The sequence below is a fragment of the Taeniopygia guttata genome, chromosome 13 (assembly GCF_048771995.1).
Source record: "Taeniopygia guttata chromosome 13, bTaeGut7.mat, whole genome shotgun sequence".
In the NCBI taxonomy this organism is placed as follows: Eukaryota; Metazoa; Chordata; class Aves; order Passeriformes; family Estrildidae; genus Taeniopygia; species Taeniopygia guttata.
In genome coordinates this window covers 18256385-18276995 of record NC_133038.1, presented here as the reverse complement: position 1 = coordinate 18276995, position 20611 = coordinate 18256385, and the positions used below count along the sequence as shown (strand labels likewise).

At 57.2% G+C, this 20611-nt stretch overlaps 1 long non-coding RNA gene across 1 annotated transcript; it reads right to left on the bottom strand.

Moving 5' to 3' along the window:
- Positions 1–14178: 14178 nt before the first annotated feature.
- Positions 14179–17550, bottom strand: LOC140685027 (uncharacterized). Its single transcript, XR_012058170.1, has 2 exons — positions 17046–17550; positions 14179–15404 (listed from the first exon to the last, which is right to left on the bottom strand). It is a non-coding gene; the product is annotated as an uncharacterized lncRNA (long non-coding RNA).
- Positions 17551–20611: the final 3061 nt, after the last annotated feature.

Below are 20611 nucleotides of genomic sequence, written 5' to 3'. Positions count from 1 at the left end.
TGTCTGTCTGCCCAGGGATCAAGCTGTGGTCAGCTTCAGCCGGCCAGGCGCAAGGGCCTGCTCTGGCCAGGAGTGGGGACGATCCCTGCAGTGACCCAGAGCGATGCTTCAGTTGTGCTGCTGCAGGAGATTTTCCCAGGACGATCCCATTTGCTGCAGGCCAGTGGCCGCTGTCACAATGTCCCTGTGTCTCCTTGCAGAGTGCTCAGAGACAATGAGCTGCGGGCTGTGAAGAGCCATTCCCTGGAGGGGCTGTTCCTGCTGAAGCACCTGTAAGCACCGTGCCCTGCCCAGGGCGGAGGGCTCCCTGGGGCCCTGCTTCTCAGGCCGCCGGGCACATGGTGCCCTTTGTCCCTCCTGGGATGCAGGCTGCAGAGGCAAGTAAAAGGGACAGGGCAAATGGAAGTGACCTTTGTTGTTCTAACTGCAACAGGGATTTGTCCTGCAACGAGATCCTGTCCATTGAGGAACGGGCTTTTGAGCCACTGCCTTTCCTGAAGTTTCTGTGAGTGATCAAGTTTCTTTCTGGTGTCTTCAGCTCAGCCTTTGCACTGGGAAGCCTTCCTGTGTAGGAAAATGCTCCTGTTCCCCTAAATCTGCCCTGCCCAGAGCCCAGCTGAGCTGCAGAGGTCAATGCCGACGGCTGGAAGGCCACGCCAGGGCACAGACCCCAGGGAGCTTGTCCACACGCAGCCATCAGAGCAGCCAGTTCTTGCAGCCTTGGCTGCATCGTGGAACAGAAAGAGAGTTCAGCCTTTGCTTCCTCTCCTGGGCAGGCTAGAAACACTGAGAAAGCAGCAGTTTCCTCCCGTTTCCACTTTGGCTTTGCACCTTTCCTGCAAAGAGATCCCGCTTTGCCCCCTCTTTCTGTAGGGCAGGCCTGATTCCTGTGTGTGACCTCCTCTTTCCCCAGAAATCTCTCCGGGAATGGCCTCACACGGATCCGCAGCGGCACTTTCCAGGCCTGGCATGGGATGCAGTTCCTCCAGGAGCTGTAAGTGGCACCAGGGCTAAAGGCCCGCCAGGGCGAGTCTTGCAGGGTCTCTGCCGGGTCTGTGGGCAAAAGCAGACTTGCCCTGGGGAAAGTCCTGATTCTGACAGTGGATGTCAGCCAGGGAGCACCAGGAGTGTGCAGCTGCAAAGGCCCTTTCTCCTGCCCTGCTCACCCCCTGCAAGGCTTCCTTGAAAGCCGCCAGGCCGTCCCCACGTGCCCGGCACACGCAGCTCACATCCTCACCATCAGCCCTGACAGAGCTCTGTATTTTCTCAGGATCCTCAGCCACAACCCACTGGCTGTCATTGCTGACGCTGCCTTCTTCAAGCTGCCCTCCGTGAGCTCTCTGTAAGTATTGGCTCATCTGGAGCAGATCCACAGAGACCTGTGTCTCTCTCGAGCGCCCTGTTCTCAGGAAAGCAGCGCAAGTGCCCGAGCAAATCTCCCCCTTGCCCAGCCTGAGTCTGCTGGAGACACAACGAGCCCGGCTCCAGCAGAGCAAGGCAAAGGCCAAGCGGTGCTGGTGTGTCCCCAGCTGTACAGCAACCCAGGAACTGGGACACAAACTTTCAGGGATGAGAGCCCATCCAGGTCTAGGGCCAGGTGGAGAGGCCGCAGGGCTCTGGGAATAAACTGCACTCGTGCCAGCAGCTCCAGGCTCCTGCCTGCTTCAGGGACTCGGGTGCCCTCAGGGGAGAGCAGCAGGAGAGTCGGGAGAGGGGCAATCCTTTCTGGTGGCATCTGTCTGCCACGAGAGCTGCAGGATTGCCCTCCTGATTCCCACGGGCTGGCTTAGAGCAGGGCGAGGCAGAGGGAAGCTGGGCTCCAGAATGGCTTCTCTTGGAGCAGGCAGAAGTGGATGCCTCTGCAAGCAGCACCAGCATCATCAGGGCCCTGGGCCCTCTGCTCTCAGAGCAGAGTTCTGGCAATGTCACCGTGGAATTTCATGAGCTCTTTCCAATGCTTGCAGAGACCTGAGTGCCACCCAAGTGAACCCACAGACGCTGCTGCTGCTGCTGCAGTCCACAGTGAGCTTGGAAACCCTGTGAGTGTGTGCGACTGAGCCCCAGCCACCAGCAGGCCCCAAGTGCTGGGACAAGGGCTCTGCTTGGGAAACAAATCCGTGTGCCACACAACCAGAACAAGCCCAGTAAGCTCCAGAGTTGCTGTTCCTTCTGGGAACGTGCCAAAACTCACTGGCTCAGAGGCAGAATCTCACCTTTCGGGGGACTTGCTGCAGGTTTCTCACAGGGGAGTTGGAACTTCAGGCGGGTGCATTTCTGTGTCATGTGGTATTTTGGGAGCACTTCTACTTTCCAGGTTAAAATCCCCTTTTCAATGTTTGGCATGGGGAGTCAGGGGCCTTTCCCAGAGCTGTGGCACACAGTTAGGCACAACCCCCATGTGTGGTATCCAGGCATTCCCTGAGCTGGGCTCTGATGGAGCCATGGACTGGGTGGCCAGGTGTTCCTGCAATATCCCCTCTTGTCTTTAGCCAAGTGCCCAAGGAGGCGGCCTGCTGCCTGTGCCAGGAGCGTCCCCGGCCTGAGAGCCCCTGCAGGACCATCCAGTTCCCGTGCCAGAAGCTGTGCAGCACCAGCGCCCCGCAGTGCGGTTGGTGTCCGGAGGGGCTGGGGGAGCTCAAACTGCCACTTGGCCTGAGGCTGGGGAGATGCTGCAGCACTGCCCTGTGCTGCAGGGGGGCTCCTGATCTCCCCTTGGAGTACAGGCTTTGGACAAAACACCTTGGGATGGGAAGTTCCTGGGGATTGTACATAGCTTGTGTGTCACATGCTGCCTGGAGGAGGAACAGCTCGCTGGGCCCACCAAACCTACGACTTCCCTATCCACACCATGTCCCCCAGGCAAGGAAAGCAGGAATGCCCCGTGCCCTTCCCTGGTGCTGGAAGGCAATGTCTGCCCATAAAGAGATCTGGTGATTCCCCGAACAGCCTGGATTCTGTGCCACCCCACTGGCCACTGCAGGACAAAGGGCAGGGCCCGTGATGCGCTCTGCAGGCTGAACAGCAAGCACTGTCATCCCCGCCTTGGCCTGTGCAGGGCGAGCAAAGCACCGTCCTGCTCTAGCTGGGCACAGGGCACAGAAAATCCTGTCCACAGCAGGGCCAGGCAAAGAGATACCAGCCAGGTTTCCAAGGTCCCCAGAGAGCTCACTTCTCTCACTGGCTCAGCCCCATCTTTCCCATAGCACAGGCCCAGAGCTCTGGCGCCCTTGAGGAAGATTTTCCTGGTGTAACAGCTTGAGCTGCTGCTCTTGGGAAGGGCCCTGGAGCAAAGGAGTCCCTGGGCTTTCTTCCCCTGCCAGTCTGTGCCCCCGTTGCAGTGCTGATCTTTCCTCTGGGGTCTCTGGCTCTTCACTGGCTCCTGCAGAGCAACTCAAGCCTGCTCTTCTGGAGCTGTGGCAACCTCTGTGACAGCCAACCCATTCCCCAGGGATCTTTCCTTCCCGTCCAAACAGAACCCCAGGAGACACCAGGAAAGAACCAGCTCTCTGCTCTGCCCCAAGGGGATAATGGGATGGATTGAAGGGCTCTTCTCCTCTCCAAAACACATCCCCCACTCTGCTCTTGCGCTCCCTGGCCTTGAGATCAGCTCCTGCTGCTCAAGGTAGGCACTGAGCCTGTGCTTGCGCCCAGCCGCTGATCTGCTCTCTCGGTGTTCTCCAGCTCACACAACTGTGCTAGAGGCACGGGGAGAATCAATGGACATGGAACAACGCAGAGAGCTGAACAGCAGCCCAGTGTTGAGCCTCAAGCCCAAGGAGCCTTCACTGGGAGATGATGGAACTGCGACGCTTGCGGTTGCCCTGGCCCTGAGCACGGAGGGTGATGTCAGCAGCCTGGACAGTTCCAGACCAAATTCATATCCCCCTCAGCATCTCTTGGGGCACGAAGGCCAAAGAAGTGCTGATGACCGGAGGGCCAAGCTCAAGAAGATGGTGCACAAGGCTGAAAGCATCAAGACTGTGAAAAGCATTGTCCCACACCAGCCCCAGCCTGCCTGGCTGAAGCATGTGGTAGAAAAGACACCCTCAAGCTGGGATCAAGAGATGGAGTCACTTTTATACTCAGAAGGATTAAACCCCTGGGCTGCAGCTGGTGGATTAAAACGTGCTGACGATGCCTTCATCACTGGACAACACAGAGATGAGGAGGAAGGTCCAGCTCCCAAGAAGCACTACGTCAGGACGCACAAATGGCACAAGAAGAAGGACAGCCAGTATCGGGTTGGATATAATCAGCTTTTCTACGAGGTTTGGAGACCTGTGAAAGTGGAGCAAAGGTCCATATCTGACCAGGGTCTAAACAGGAACCTGGATTTTCTCTCTGACCCCTTGGTTCAGAGCCGCCCCGCTGCGAGCCGCAGAGGAGGAGCCACGGCTGAAGAGGAGCATTCCTCTATAGACAGGCACCTCCTGACCATCTGTGAAACCCCAGAGGAGGAAGACGACATGCTCCTCAATAAACCTTGGAGCCCCCAAAGTCCAGACCTTGCACCAGTTCCAAAAGAACTGGAAACCAATGTTGATCAGCACTGGCAGTTGCTGGAGGCACACAAAGGCCTGCGGGCATTCATGGCCCACGTGGAGCGAGCTCTAAGGAAGGACTGCAGCCTGCCCCAGCTCAAGCAGGCCTGTACCAAGATGGTCTTGAAGACCAGGCTGCTTCTCAACGTGCTCAGGGAGAGAAAAGAGAACCAGGGAGCCTATGATCCCATGGAGCAGTGTCGTCTGCAAGAGAACATGATCATTCACATGGCCTTGGGGAAGGGCAAGAAACTCACAGAGAAGGTAGGAGAGCTGCAGGCACTGCTGCGTGTGTCCTTCTAGGCAAGGGAGAATGGAAGGAAGGAGAATGGAAGGAATCCTCTTACCCCTGTGATCTTCCTTCCTTTCCTCACAGCAGAAACTAGAGGCTGTGGTGTACAGGAGCACGTTTGTGGTTTTGCTGTTTTTCTTCATCTTCGTTTTGCTGATACCGAAGTGTGTCTTCCACGTAAGTCAATATCTTGTTTGACACACAGCTGTCTGTCTTGTAGCTGCAGTGCCCAGATGCCCCTGCATTGCTGGGTAGCACAGGAGATGTTTTTCCAAGCCTGGAGCTTGTGGCAGCATCCACAGCACCCAGCTCAGCAGGGCCCAGCCTGCCTGGGGGAAGCTTGTCCTATCTTCTCTCCCAGCTCTCCCCAGCTCTGCTTTGCTCTCCTGCCTTCAGCCACACAGCAATGAGAGTTTTTGCCCTCTCTTGTCTGGCAGAGTTTTTATTACAGGGAAACTGACGTTACAAATCTCCCATTTTCCATCCCCAGAAGCGCTCCCGATGTGGGCCACTTGACTCCCCACCCGGCAACACGAGGGAATCGTGGCTGAGAAGGTAACTGCTCCCTGCCCATGCCACTGCTTTGCCACCAAGAGTCTTTCCTGCTCAGAGCAACTCCTCCTGGAGCCCCGCAGCGCTGGGCACGGCCAGGGGCTCCCACGCCAACCAGCCCTTCCCACACTGGCGCTGGGATGGATGCCTTGGGCTCCGCTGCACTCCCAAATTTCTGTGAGCACGACCAATACCTCTGTGTTCCCACAATGGTCCCCTCTGCTGATGGCTCTGCCCTACTTTTCGCTGCTCCCTCCCCACAGTGTCTTGTGAGGAACTCACTCCCATCCTCTCCAGTTGCCTTTTGCATGCAGGGCTCAATCCCTGCATTGCCAGCCGTTGCCATCCCTGCTGGGGCTCCCCATCTTCTTCCTTAGGCTCTGCAGACACACCCCTGAGCAGGAAGAGGTGCTGGCACCTGCTGCAGCCCTCCCTGCCAAACCTCCCTGCTTACAGACCAGGAGCAGGGCCCTCTGGGGATGATGGGATGTCCAGAAGCCTTTTTCTCCCCATTCACCTCGCTCACTCAATCGCTTTGTAGCGTTGGAAATGCCCCTTCCCAACTCCTCCAGCAGCGGCTTCCCAGACAGGGCAGAGCACAGGCAGCCCTGTTGCCCCCAGCCTCCATCACCAGCTGCTTTCTTTTTTCCTCCCTATTTTCCCTTTCTGATTTTTTCAGGTTCTGTATAAAACTGCCACAGAGAGGGAGGAAGGATAAGAAGGAGGCGCAGAATGTAGAGCAGAATAGGGCAGGGAGCCCCTCTGAGTGTTGCTCCTGTTTCCCTCCTATTCATGGTGCTTCCCAGTGCTGCTCCCTGTTCACAAAGTCCGAATTGCTATGGATTCAACGCATCAGGGATGCCTATGAGTACCAGAGAAAAGCATCTCAGGAAGACACAGAAGAAGTATGAAGAAGTAAGGAGGAAGACTTTCAAGAAGTTAATGGGATGCCAGCAATTTTTCACCTCCCCTTTTAGCTGAGGCTCTCTTTGGATGCTGTTTCATTGGCTGTTGTTATTCCCCTGGTTGCTTTTTCCTTGACTGTTTTTTTCATGCTGTTATTTTCATCCTGAGGCAAAACCAGAGGGTGCTGCAGGCAAGCACAAGCTCTGGACACCGAGAGGAGGCATCGGTACCTCAGGGTTTTCCTCATCCCATGTTGCAATGTTCTCCCTGCATTCAATAAAAAGAGTTTGTCCTTGTTCTTCCCGGTGTTGCCGATGTATTTGTAAAAGCAGTTTCTCTTCTCCTTCATGGAATTGGCAAAATTCAGTTCCAGCTGCGCCTTTACTTTTCTACCTTTCTCCCTGCATGCCCCAATGACATCCCTGCCATCCTCCTGTGGTGCTGCCCTTCTTGCAAAGCTGTAAATTGTGTGTTTTCCCTGAGTCCCAGGCAAAGCTTCCTGCTCAGCGGCTCTGCTTCCTCAGCAGCTCGTCTTTGGGCACACGGGCAATTTCCTCATGGAAAGGGTGGTCAGGCCTCGGAAGGGGCTGCCCAAGGAGGTGGTGGACTGGCCGGGCCAGGAGGAGTCCAAGGAAGTGGCTGGAGTGGCACTGAGTTCTCCGGCCTGGCCAGCAAGGTGGGGATCGGGCACAGGATGGACGCTCTGAAGGCGGAGGTCTTTTCCATCGTCAGTGACTTTGGGGGCTCCGTGACTCTGTGGTCAGGCCAGGAGGCCGCCTTGCCCCAATCACCGCCGGAGCCGCCCCGGGCCGAGCTCTTGGCCCGCGCGTTTCTCCTCAGGCCGGGGGCGCTGCTGGTGGTGCCGCTGCCCGCGGCCGGAGCTGCCTGTGCGGCGGAGCGGCCGCACCTCCCAGGCACCTCTCTGGGCGCTGCTTGCGGGGCTGTGCCGGCCTTCCCAAAGCTGTCCGTGGATTCCTTCGCATGGCGCTCGCTGCCCCTCGGTGTCTCCTGGTGCCAGCGTGGCGCTCCAGCCGCGGCGGGAGCTCTGCCGTCGGTGTCCTGGTACTGCCGCCTCCAGAGCCCGGGGGCCGGAACGCTTCGCCTCAGGGGCCGGGCTGCACCGGGACTCGCAGCGGGCTTGGCCCGGCCGCCGCCGCTGCCGGTACGGGCGCGCTGAGAAGGAGCTGCCGCCCCTCAGGCCCACAGCGCTTCCCGCCATTGGCACTGCGGCTCCGTCAGGCTCTCCCGGCGGACATTCCGGCATGGCCCAGTGTTGTGGTGTGTTTTTCTTTAATTTGATATTTGTTCTGTGTATATTCTACCCCCACCCCCCTCCAAATCCTCCCTTCCCCAGTTGTCAATCTTCCCAAGCTCTTCCCTTACACCTTCCTCTCCAAGTTGTCAATTTTCCGTTTCCCTGCCCCTTTCCCCAGAACATTCCTTGTCACTCCTCCCAGCCTCCTCCCCTGCTTCCAGGGCATTCCCTGCCTATTTAGTGAGGCTCAACGCTCTATTGGTTACTTTGTGTTACTCCACTCCCCTGTTTCCCCTGATAGGTTTGTGATATGTTAGTCCCTTCTTAGACTCCTCCCCAGCCCTACCCTCATTGGTTGCTGTTCCTAAACCCCGCCTCTTGAGTTCCGGTATAAAACCTTTGTTCGCCCTCCCCGGAGGGTCTTGGGGCTTGCTGAATTAAACCATCCTGTTCACCCCCAAGTCCCGTGTCGCCTCCGTCTGTCCCCGCACCGACAACTGGGACCGCAGAGCTTCGCAGGGGGAGCGGCCGCCCATTCTCTTCCCTCTCGCCGCCCAGCACGCCACCGCTTGGGGTATCGTGGCGAGAGAAGCTGCGCGCCTTACAACAAATGGTAGGAGAGGATCGTTCCCTCCTCCGTCTTGTAGAACAAATGGGCAAATTCGTGGGGGCGCCCGCCTCACAGAAGAAGAAGGAGGGAAGAGGAATACCTGTGGCCAAAGAACCACTGCCCACACTAAGAGGAGCCGAGCACCGAGCAACAAGAAGATTTAGGCTACGGGACCCTCTTTATCCTCACTGCCGTGCTCTCTACTCCTGCCTGGAGCAGCCGTGCTGCAGGGGCAAGTCCCCATTTTGCCTTAGGGCACGGGGGCAGCTGTGCTGCAGGGGCCTTAAGGGGGTAGACCCACCCCAGGACAAGAGGGCGGTTTGGCAGTGGATCAATGGTATAAGGTGTAAAATCCCATTGAGCCCAAATAACGGCGTGTCAGTGGACGGCACTAAAAGGAAGACCACCAGAGGCTGATAGCAGCCGAGCCCAAGGCTTCGGGGATGAGCCCTGGGTGTGGCCGGGAATGGCTGAGCCTGTCTTCAGGTTCCGGGAACACCCAGGCCTCTGGAAGGGCCAACCCGTATGGAACAACGTCCCCAGTTTGTCGAGCATCCATCGAAACCATCAAGACCAGAGGAAAAGATAGAGACATCGCTGCCTGCGCCCAGAGGGTAAGTGGGTCTATGCAGGGTTCTCCCTGGCGGGCGGGTGGGCTTTCCCCTTGGTTATTTTTAGCCTTAGGGCATGGGTGGGGGACCCACATTTGATGGCTCCTTCTTCCCCTCTGAAAGTTGTCTTTTCTATCCTCTCCCCCCAATCCCATGAGGCCGGAGGGCGTAGGAAAGACACAAATGGGACAGAAATCTAAGAGGCAACACGTTTACTATGGAAGAGTTGATTAGAATCTTAACAAAGGCCCTTTCCATCCACGCACCTCCGCGATATCCAGCCGTGTTGGGCCCCTCTTCCATAGATTCCCCCTTATGCTTGTCCTATCTTCTCTCCCAGCTCTCCCCAGCTCTGCTTTGCTCTCCTGCCTTTAGCCACACAGCAATGAGAGCTTTTGCTCCCTCCTGTCTGGCAGAGTATTTATTACAGGGAAACTGATGATACAAATCTCCCATTTTCCATCCCCAGAAGCGCTCCCGACGTGGCCCACTTGACTCCCTACCCGACCACACCAGGGAATCGTGGCTTAGAAGGTAACTGCTCCCTGCCCATGCCACTGCTTTGCCACCAAGAGTCTTTCCTGCGCAGAGCAACTCCTCCTGGAGCCCCGCAGCGCTGGGCACGGCCAGGGGCTCCCACGCCAACCAGCCCTTCCCACACCGGCGCTGGGATGGATGCCTTGGGCTCCGGTGCACTCCCAAATTTCTGTGAGCACGACCAATACCTCTGTGTTCCCACAACGGTCTCCTCTGCTGATGGCTCTGCCTAATTTTTCGCTGCTCCCTCCCCACAGTGGCTGGTGTGGAACTCACTCCCATCCTCTCCAGTTGCCTTTTGCATGCAGGGCATATTCCCTGCATTGCCAGCTGTTGCCATCCCTGCTGGGGCTCCCCATCTTCTTCTTTAGGCTCTGCGGATGCACCCCTGAGCAGGAAGAGGTGCTGGCACCTGCTGCAGCCCTCCCTGCCAAACCTCCCTGCTTACAGACCAGGAGCAGGGCCCTCTGGGGATGATGGGATGTCCAGAAGCCTTTTTCTCCCCATTCACCTCGCTCACTCAATCGCTTTGTAGCGTTGGAAATGCCCCTTCCCAACTCCTCCAGCAGCGGCTTCCCAGACAGGGCAGAGCACAGGCAGCCCTGTTGCCCCCAGCCTCCATCCAGCTGCTTTCTTTTTTTCCTCCCTATTTTCCCTTTCTGATTTTTTCAGGTTCTGTATAAAACTGCTACAGAGAGGGAGGAAGGATAAGAAGGAGGCGCAGAACGTAGAGCAGAATAGGGCAGGGAGCCCCTCTGAGTGTTGCTCCTGTTTCCCTCCTATTCATGGCGCTTCCCAGTGCTGCTCCCCGTTTACGAAGTCTGAATTGCTATGGATTCAACGCATCAGGGATGCCTATGAGTACCAGAGAAAAGCATCCCAGGAAGACACAGAAGAAGTATGAAGAAGTAAGGAGGAAGACTTTCAAGAAGTTAATGGGATGCCAGCAGTTTTTCACCTCCCCTTTTAGCTGAGGCGCAGTTTGGATGCTGTTTCATTGGCTGTTGTTATTCCCCCAGTTGCTTTTTCCTTGACTGTTTTTTTCATGCTGTTATTTTCATCCTGAGGGAAAGCCAGAGGGTGCTGCAGGCAAGCACAAGCTCTGGACACCGAGAGGAGGCATCGGTACCTCAGGGTTTTCCTCATCCCATGTTGCAATGTTCTCCCTGCATTCAACAAAAAACAGTTTGTCCTTGTTCTTCCCGGTGTTGCCGATGTATTTGTAAAAGCAGTTTCTCTTCTCCTTCATGGAATTCGCCAAATTCAGTTCCAGCTGGGACTTTACTTCTCTACCTTTCTCCCTGCATGCCCCAATGACATCCCTGCCATCCTCCTGTGGTGCTGCCCTTCTTGCAAACCTGTAAATTGTGTGTTTTCCCTGAGTCCCAGGCAAAGCTTCCTGCTAAGCGGCTCTGCTTCCTCAGCAGCTCGTCTTCGGGCACACGGGCAATTTCCTCATGGAAAGGGTGGTCAGGCCTCGGCAGGGGCTGCCCAAGGAGGTGGTGGACTCGCCGGGCCAGGAGGGGTCCAAGGAAGTGGCTGGAGGTAGCACTGAGTTCTCCGGCCTGGCCGGCAAGGTGGGGATCGGGCACAGGATGGACGCTCTGAAGGCGGAGGTCTTTTCCATCGTCAGTGACTTTGGGGGCTCCGTGACTCTGTGGCCAGGCCGGGAGGCCACCTTGCCCCAATCACCGCCGGAGCCGCCCCAGCCTGAGAAAAGCCAGCGAAAGGCTCATCAGTTTAGTGAAAGAGAGGGAGAGATGCCTCCCCGGTCACCATCATGGACAGAACAGACAGAACTTGGGGATATTCATTACATTTATTGCCAAGAAAATCAGAGCAGGATAATGAGAAGCAAAAGAAATGTCAACAGCACCTGCAGCCCGAAACCCATGGCAAAACCTGGCCACACAAAGCCAATACAAATGGGAATGGCTCCACAGTGACACAGAGCAGGCTTAGATCCTGTGTTCGGGAGAAATTCTTCCCTGTGAGGGCAGGGAGTCCCTGGCACAGGGTGCCCAGAGCAGCTATGGTGCCCCTGGAGCCCTGGAAGTGCCTAAGGCCAGGTTGGAGGGGGCTTGGAGTAGCCTGGGAGGACAGGTGAAGGTTTCCCTGGCCTGGCAGTGGTGGCAGTGGATGGAGCTCAAGGCTCCTTCCAAGCCAATCCATTCCATGATTCCAAAGATTGATGGCTCTGAGACAGAGTCATTTGGTGACATCATGGCCTGAACTGCTGTTTGCTGCGAGTTCTAAAGCACCACCACGGTGACACAAGCAATGCTACAGTAACATGAGAAGGACCACTGTGACATCGGCAGCACCACTGTGACACAGGAACTGCCACAGCTCCAGCTCAGGTCTGCATCCCAGGTGACTGCAGCCAGTCCTGCCTCGCCATGGACCTGGTGATGCGTCTCGTGCGCGCTCTGCTCCTGCTGGCCCTGCTGCTGGCAGTAGCCCCCTCCCCGGGAGCTGCCAAGGAGCTCTGCCCAGAGCCCTGCCGCTGCCCAGGCTGTCAGCAGCTGAACTGCGGCCACGCCGGCCTGGCCACCGTGCCCCCGGCCAGCCGCCGCCGAGCCCTGACCGTGCTGTGAGTCCCGCGGCCCCACAGAGCCTTGCAGCTGCCCCTCCTCAGCTCCCCGTGTCTGCAAAGCCCACCTGGGACACCCGGGGCACTCCCTGGCCAGAGATGGGGGGGCCTGAGCTCGGCATCAGGGTGAAGCCAGGCTGGGCACACTGTGCCTTCTCCAGGCAAAGCCCGCTTCCAGCTCAGCAGGCGAATGGCAGGGAAATGGCTTTTCCTGAGGGGGGACCGGGTCTTTTGTCTCTTTGCAGAGATTTCACTGGCAACTCCATTGCTACTGTTGGAAAACAAGCCTGGAAGGACTACCCATGGACTGAGACCTTGTAAGTGCCCTACAGTGTTTCAAATGTCAGGAGTTTTGGGATTTTGCCTCCTTTGGTCTGGGGCTGGAGCAGCTGCCCCCACTCCACCCACTTCCATTGGTATTCAAAGCTCGGCTGCTCTGCAAGGAGGGCTGCGAATCACCACAGCTTCCCAGCAGGGCAAGAATTGCTGCGAGTCTCTTGCAGCCCAGGGCACCATCCCTGTGTCTGTCTGCCCAGGGATCAAGCTGTGGTCAGCTTCAGCCGGCCAGGCGCAAGGGCCTGCTCTGGCCAGGAGTGGGGACGATCCCTGCAGTGACCCAGAGCGATGCTTCAGTTGTGCTGCTGCAGGAGATTTTCCCAGGACGATCCCATTTGCTGCAGGCCAGTGGCCGCTGTCACAATGTCCCTGTGTCTCCTTGCAGAGTGCTCAGAGACAATGAGCTGCGGGCTGTGAAGAGCCATTCCCTGGAGGGGCTGTTCCTGCTGAAGCACCTGTAAGCACCGTGCCCTGCCCAGGGCGGAGGGCTCCCTGGGGCCCTGCTTCTCAGGCCGCCGGGCACATGGTGCCCTTTGTCCCTCCTGGGATGCAGGCTGCAGAGGCAAGTAAAAGGGACAGGGCAAATGGAAGTGACCTTTGTTGTTCTAACTGCAACAGGGATTTGTCCTGCAACGAGATCCTGTCCATTGAGGAACGGGCTTTTGAGCCACTGCCTTTCCTGAAGTTTCTGTGAGTGATCAAGTTTCTTTCTGGTGTCTTCAGCTCAGCCTTTGCACTGGGAAGCCTTCCTGTGTAGGAAAATGCTCCTGTTCCCCTAAATCTGCCCTGCCCAGAGCCCAGCTGAGCTGCAGAGGTCAATGCCGACGGCTGGAAGGCCACGCCAGGGCACAGACCCCAGGGAGCTTGTCCACACGCAGCCATCAGAGCAGCCAGTTCTTGCAGCCTTGGCTGCATCGTGGAACAGAAAGAGAGTTCAGCCTTTGCTTCCTCTCCTGGGCAGGCTAGAAACACTGAGAAAGCAGCAGTTTCCTCCCGTTTCCACTTTGGCTTTGCACCTTTCCTGCAAAGAGATCCCGCTTTGCCCCCTCTTTCTGTAGGGCAGGCCTGATTCCTGTGTGTGACCTCCTCTTTCCCCAGAAATCTCTCCGGGAATGGCCTCACACGGATCCGCAGCGGCACTTTCCAGGCCTGGCATGGGATGCAGTTCCTCCAGGAGCTGTAAGTGGCACCAGGGCTAAAGGCCCGCCAGGGCGAGTCTTGCAGGGTCTCTGCCGGGTCTGTGGGCAAAAGCAGACTTGCCCTGGGGAAAGTCCTGATTCTGACAGTGGATGTCAGCCAGGGAGCACCAGGAGTGTGCAGCTGCAAAGGCCCTTTCTCCTGCCCTGCTCACCCCCTGCAAGGCTTCCTTGAAAGCCGCCAGGCCGTCCCCACGTGCCCGGCACACGCAGCTCACATCCTCACCATCAGCCCTGACAGAGCTCTGTATTTTCTCAGGATCCTCAGCCACAACCCACTGGCTGTCATTGCTGACGCTGCCTTCTTCAAGCTGCCCTCCGTGAGCTCTCTGTAAGTATTGGCTCATCTGGAGCAGATCCACAGAGACCTGTGTCTCTCTCGAGCGCCCTGTTCTCAGGAAAGCAGCGCAAGTGCCCGAGCAAATCTCCCCCTTGCCCAGCCTGAGTCTGCTGGAGACACAACGAGCCCGGCTCCAGCAGAGCAAGGCAAAGGCCAAGCGGTGCTGGTGTGTCCCCAGCTGTACAGCAACCCAGGAACTGGGACACAAACTTTCAGGGATGAGAGCCCATCCAGGTCTAGGGCCAGGTGGAGAGGCCGCAGGGCTCTGGGAATAAACTGCACTCGTGCCAGCAGCTCCAGGCTCCTGTGTTGCCTTTATAAAAGACAACGGCGACCTGGTTACAAGAAGACAGCACGGCAGCCCGGCTTCGCCCGGGCTACTCGGACTAACGACACACGCTGGCACCAATTTGGTGGACGGTCGAAAGCGTTTATTATCTTATCTCATGGGTTTAAATAGGTTTGGGGGTCTTTGCTACGTCAGAGGGGGGTTTGGGGTCTCGGAGGATAGTGGGTAGTAGAACTTTACCAGAACAGGTGTGGCTACATTCTTTTCTGACTCCTGGGGTAGCAGATAAGCAGGGGAGAGAGAAGGGGGGAAGGGGCCTATCTTTTCCGTGACATTCCGGTAATCTTCCGCTCCGCCTGTCCCTATCTTACCACATCTCCCCCCTCTTTATCATATACAAAATGAGGTAGTTGTAAATAGAGACATTGGAGTGAGGTACAGACTTGTAACTTGTTAAGGAAAGGGTGGTTTAGTAGATCAGGGTAGATTTTTTAAGGCAGGTGCTGAAGGCTTTAAAAGGTCTAGTTTTTGTTTATTTTGTAAAACTACTTCTGAAAGCGAAGAGATTGATTTCTCTAGATAGGAGATGGATTTCTCGATCTTCTGCAGGTCTTCGTCGATGGTCATTTGCAGCTGGGAGAGTCCGTGCTGCTGGGTTGAGATGGCTGAGACGCCCGTGGCGGTGCTAGCTGCTCTCAAGCCGAGCAGCATCGCGATAGTTATACCTGTGATGATTTCTCTTTTGTGGAGTCTGTTAGGTTCTTCGAGAAGATGGTATATTTTTCCGTCTGAGTGATGTAGGACCTTAGAAACAATCAGAACTTGAACACAGAAGTTGATAGAGTTATTAAACTTGGTAAGGAATATATAAGGATTCATTTTGGGTTTCTGGCAAACTTACATTTCAAATGTGGATGGGACTATTTACTTATTGGTCTTTTGTGGGGGGTGTCTCACTTGCACTGGTGGGGGACATTGGCTGTGGAGTAACTGAAGGGGGTATTTAAAGCATTGTTTTTGTAGAAAAGGGGGTTTAATATCATAGCAAAGCTAATAGGGGTTAGTTAGGTTTGATTTGGTTTTATTTAGAGTTAGTAAGGTAGCTTCTAAACAGGCTGGCTATGTGAAACACGAAGGATGGGGTATTTATTAGAGGGCAGTGGCTTGGGCTAGCTTGTTTTCTTGGCCACAAGCCTCTAAACAGTAAAAATGCATAAAGAAAGACACTGTGCATGTTTGGATCTTACTACCGTGGGATTTTCAGGTGTTGTCTGGCAGTTTGGTGGTCTGTTATCTCTTTCTGGAGCAGGGGTGTGTGTGTTACTGGGATGGTTCACAAGCGTGCCCTGCAAACAGAACTCATAGCTTCTCATTAGTTTTGTTTTGAGGGTTAAGTTCGGTTGTTAGCAGTGGTGTGCAGCAGTGGCTCTCATGGTCTCACTACATGGGGGTTTTGATTGCCACAGAGGCAGCACGTTCCTTACATCCCCGGGGGCTTTCTCCCTACTTTCATGGCTAGGGCTACCCCGGGGTCCCGTATCGGGGGCGTCTCTTGCTGACCCTGCGGCGCGCGCGCCGCTTGCGGTGGGAGGGGGCTGGGTTCGTCTGCGCGCTCCCCCCCCGCCCGCGCGCTCCCCCCCCGCCCGCGCGCTCTTTGTGTGTCCGGGGGTTGGGACCTGTATTCTTTGGCGAGATGCTCTTTTTTGTCGCAGCTCTAAGGGGTATTGTGACCGCTTTTCGGTGCGGCTTAGAACTTTATTTGGTTTTGTTTTAAGCTGTGCTGGTTCCGTATCTTTTGTTTTGGGGTTTCGGCTGGCCCCTGCCGGCTCTGTGGGGCCGGTAGATCTGTTGCTAGGCTCCGCGCCGGAAATGAAATGCCAGCGCACTTCCGGGGCCCCGCGCCGTTTTGTTCGGCCCCGGGCTCGCTCCCCCCCTCGGGGGAGGCGCCGCTCCCGCCCCCCCGGCTCGCCGCGCCCCCCGCGGGGGGTGGTTTTTGCCTTATATGGTGGCGGCTCCCGGCGCGGCCGCTGATTGGCTCTGTGTTTCGAGCCGCTCTCCGCCCCTTTCTCCCGCGCGCGCGCATTTCTGAGATCGCGCGGTGTCCGAGTTTTCGCGCCGGGACCGCCCGGGTTCCGCCCCCCTCCGCGGCACCCGGCGCCATTTTCAAAACGGCCGCATGGCCGCGCGGCCGGGGATTCTCCCCGAGCTGCGGCCCCCGCGACTCCGGTCTCTCCCGCCGGCTCTCGCCAAGAGCGCCTCGCGCGCGGCTGCGCCTTTGACCGCGGATCTCTGACCGGCGGCGGCGGCGGGACGTGTCGGCAAGCCGCGGCTTTTCGGGGCTTTTTTGCGGCGGGGGTTTCCCGGGGGTCTTCCGCGGCGGGGGCGTCTCGGGGGGCCCCCGCGGCGGGGCTCGGCGCTGCTCCGCTCGGCACGCCGGCGGGGAAGCGGCGCGGAGCCGCGGGTGGGTCCGATTTGCGGCGGGAGCGGGGCCGCGGCGCTCGGAGCGCGCTCCGGCGGAAGCGGGGCCGCGGCGCCCGGAACGCGCCGCCCCGGGCTCCGGCGGGAACGGTCCTCTGTGCTGGGCTGGGCTCCGCTCCCCGGCGGGGCCGGGCCGGGCTCCGATCCGGGGAAGGGGCTGTCGCGCTGAGCTTTCTCGGGTCTCCGGTCCCGGGTGGGCTCTCCTCAGGGACGGTCTGCGCTTTTGCCCCCCCCCCGAGCTCGGGTTTGACTAATAAACACATATGTGCTGCACTCCGCGTCTCCTGCTTTTCTATTGCTTTGCGCGGGGTTTTTTTTACCTTGCTCTGTGCCGTAACGCTTTCGCCTGAGGATTTTGCCTCTCTGGCTAGCGTGGCTGTATACTGTTCCCATATCCCCGGATGCATGGCATCCACTGAGCATTCGGCTGCTCCAAGCCCAGGCAGCCTTGCTATAGCAAGATAAAAGTCCCTGAGCTTAAATGCGATATTCCATTGCCTCATACTTACGACCCAGGCGACGCTGTCCATGACGCTCGCGGGTCCGGGGACGTCTCCCCTACGCCTGGGTACGGTTCCACCGTCCTGGCCGCTGCTTCTGTCCAGGTGAAACCCGTCCACCGGGCAAATTTTGTCCCGGGTTTCGGCACCAGATGTTGCCTTTATAAAAGACAACGGCGACCTGGTTACAAGAAGACAGCACGGCAGCCCGGCTTCGCCCGGGCTACTCGGACTAACGACACACGCTGGCACCAATTTGGTGGACGGTCGAAAGCGTTTATTATCTTATCTCATGGGTTTAAATAGGTTTGGGGGTCTTTGCTACGTCAGAGGGGGGTTTGGGGTCTCGGAGGATAGTGGGTAGTAGAACTTTACCAGAACAGGTGTGGCTACATTCTTCTGGGACTCTTGGGGTTAACTAGATAAGCAGGGGAGAGAGAAGGGGGGAAGGGGCCTATCTTTTCCGTGACATTCCGGTAATCTTCCGCTCCGCCTGTCCCTATCTTACCACACTCCTGCCTGCTTCAGGGACTCGGGTGCCCTCAGGGGAGAGCAGCAGGAGAGTCGGGAGAGGGGCAATCCTTTCTGGTGGCATCTGTCTGCCACGAGAGCTGCAGGATTGCCCTCCTGATTCCCACGGGCTGGCTTAGAGCAGGGCGAGGCAGAGGGAAGCTGGGCTCCAGAATGGCTTCTCTTGGAGCAGGCAGAAGTGGATGCCTCTGCAAGCAGCACCAGCATCATCAGGGCCCTGAGCCCTCTGCTCTCAGAGCAGAGTTCTGGCAATGTCACCGTGGAATTTCATGAGCTCTTTCCAATGCTTGCAGAGACCTGAGTGCCACCCAAGTGAACCCACAGACGCTGCTGCTGCTGCTGCAGTCCACAGTGAGCTTGGAAACCCTGTGAGTGTGTGCGACTGAGCCCCAGCCACCAGCAGGCCCGCAGTGCTGGGACAAGGGCTCTGCTTGGGAAACAAATCCGTGTGCCACACAACCAGAACAAGCCCAGTAAGCTCCAGAGTTGCTGTTCCTTCTGGGAACGTGCCAAAACTCACTGGCTCAGAGGCAGAATCTCACCTTTCGGGGGACTTGCTGCAGGTTTCTCACAGGGGAGTTGGAACTTCAGGCGGGTGCATTTCTGTGTCATGTGGTATTTTGGGAGCACTTCTACTTTCCAGGTTAAAATCCCCTTTTCAATGTTTGGCATGGGGAGTCAGGGGCCTTTCCCAGAGCTGTGGCACACAGTTAGGCACAACCCCCATGTGTGGTATCCAGGCATTCCCTGAGCTGGGCTCTGATGGAGCCATGGACTGGGTGGCCAGGTGTTCCTGCAATATCCCCTCTTGTCTTTAGCCAAGTGCCCAAGGAGGCGGCCTGCTGCCTGTGCCAGGAGCGTCCCCGGCCTGAGAGCCCCTGCAGGACCATCCAGTTCCCGTGCCAGAAGCTGTGCAGCACCAGCGCCCCGCAGTGCGGTTGGTGTCCGGAGGGGCTGGGGGAGCTCAAACTGCCACTTGGCCTGAGGCTGGGGAGATGCTGCAGCACTGCCCTGTGCTGCAGGGGGGCTCCTGATCTCCCCTTGGAGTACAGGCTTTGGACAAAACACCTTGGGATGGGAAGTTCCTGGGGATTGTACATAGCTTGTGTGTCACATGCTGCCTGGAGGAGGAACAGCTCGCTGGGCCCACCAAACCTACGACTTCCCTATCCACACCATGTCCCCCAGGCAAGGAAAGCAGGAATGCCCCGTGCCCTTCCCTGGTGCTGGAAGGCAATGTCTGCCCATAAAGAGATCTGGTGATTCCCCGAACAGCCTGGATTCTGTGCCACCCCACTGGCCACTGCAGGACAAAGGGCAGGGCCCGTGATGCGCTCTGCAGGCTGAACAGCAAGCACTGTCATCCCCGCCTTGGCCTGTGCAGGGCGAGCAAAGCACCGTCCTGCTCTAGCTGGGCACAGGGCACAGAAAATCCTGTCCACAGCAGGGCCAGGCAAAGAGATACCAGCCAGGTTTCCAAGGTCCCCAGAGAGCTCACTTCTCTCACTGGCTCAGCCCCAGCTTTCCCATAGCACAGGCCCAGAGCTCTGGCGCCCTTGAGGAAGATTTTCCTGGTGTAACAGCTTGAGCTGCTGCTCTTGGGAAGGGCCCTGGAGCAAAGGAGTCCCTGGGCTTTCTTCCCCTGCCAGTCTGTGCCCCCGTTGCAGTGCTGATCTTTCCTCTGGGGTCTCTGGCTCTTCACTGGCTCCTGCAGAGCAACTCAAGCCTGCTCTTCTGGAGCTGTGGCAACCTCTGTGACAGCCAACCCATTCCCCAGGGATCTTTCCTTCCCGTCCAAACAGAACCCCAGGAGACACCAGGAAAGAACCAGCTCTCTGCTCTGCCCCAAGGGGATAATGGGATGGATTGAAGGGCTCTTCTCCTCTCCAAAACACATCCCCCACTCTGCTCTTGCGCTCCCTGGCCTTGAGATCAGCTCCTGCTGCTCAAGGTAGGCACTGAGCCTGTGCTTGCGCCCAGCCGCTGATCTGCTCTCTCGGTGTTCTCCAGCTCACACAACTGTGCTAGAGGCACGGGGAGAATCAATGGACATGGAACAACGCAGAGAGCTGAACAGCAGCCCAGTGTTGAGCCTCAAGCCCAAGGAGCCTTCACTGGGAGATGATGGAACTGCGACGCTTGCGGTTGCCCTGGCCCTGAGCACGGAGGGTGATGTCAGCAGCCTGGACAGTTCCAGACCAAATTCATATCCCCCTCAGCATCTCTTGGGGCACGAAGGCCAAAGAAGTGCTGATGACCGGAGGGCCAAGCTCAAGAAGAAGGTGCACAAGGCTGAAAGCATCAAGACTGTGAAAAGCATTGTCCCACACCAGCCCCAGCCTGCCTGGCTGAAGCATGTGGTAGAAAAGACACCCTCAAGCTGGGATCAAGAGATGGAGTCACTTTTATACTCAGAAGGATTAAACCCCTGGGCTGCAGCTGGTGGATTAAAACGTGCTGACGATGCCTTCATCACTGGACAACACAGAGATGAGGAGGAAGGTCCAGCTCCCAAGAAGCACTACGTCAGGACGCACAAATGGCACAAGAAGAAGGACAGCCAGTATCGGGTTGGATATAATCAGCTTTTCTACGAGGTTTGGAGACCTGTGAAAGTGGAGCAAAGGTCCATATCTGACCAGGGTCTAAACAGGAACCTGGATTTTCTCTCTGACCCCTTGGTTCAGAGCCGCCCCGCTGCGAGCCGCAGAGGAGGAGCCACGGCTGAAGAGGAGCATTCCTCTATAGACAGGCACCTCCTGACCATCTGTGAAACCCCAGAGGAGGAAGACGACATGCTCCTCAATAAACCTTGGAGCCCCCAAAGTCCAGACCTTGCACCAGTTCCAAAAGAACTGGAAACCAATGTTGATCAGCACTGGCAGTTGCTGGAGGCACACAAAGGCCTGCGGGCATTCATGGCCCACGTGGAGCGAGCTCTAAGGAAGGACTGCAGCCTGCCCCAGCTCAAGCAGGCCTGTACCAAGATGGTCTTGAAGACCAGGCTGCTTCTCAACGTGCTCAGGGAGAGAAAAGAGAACCAG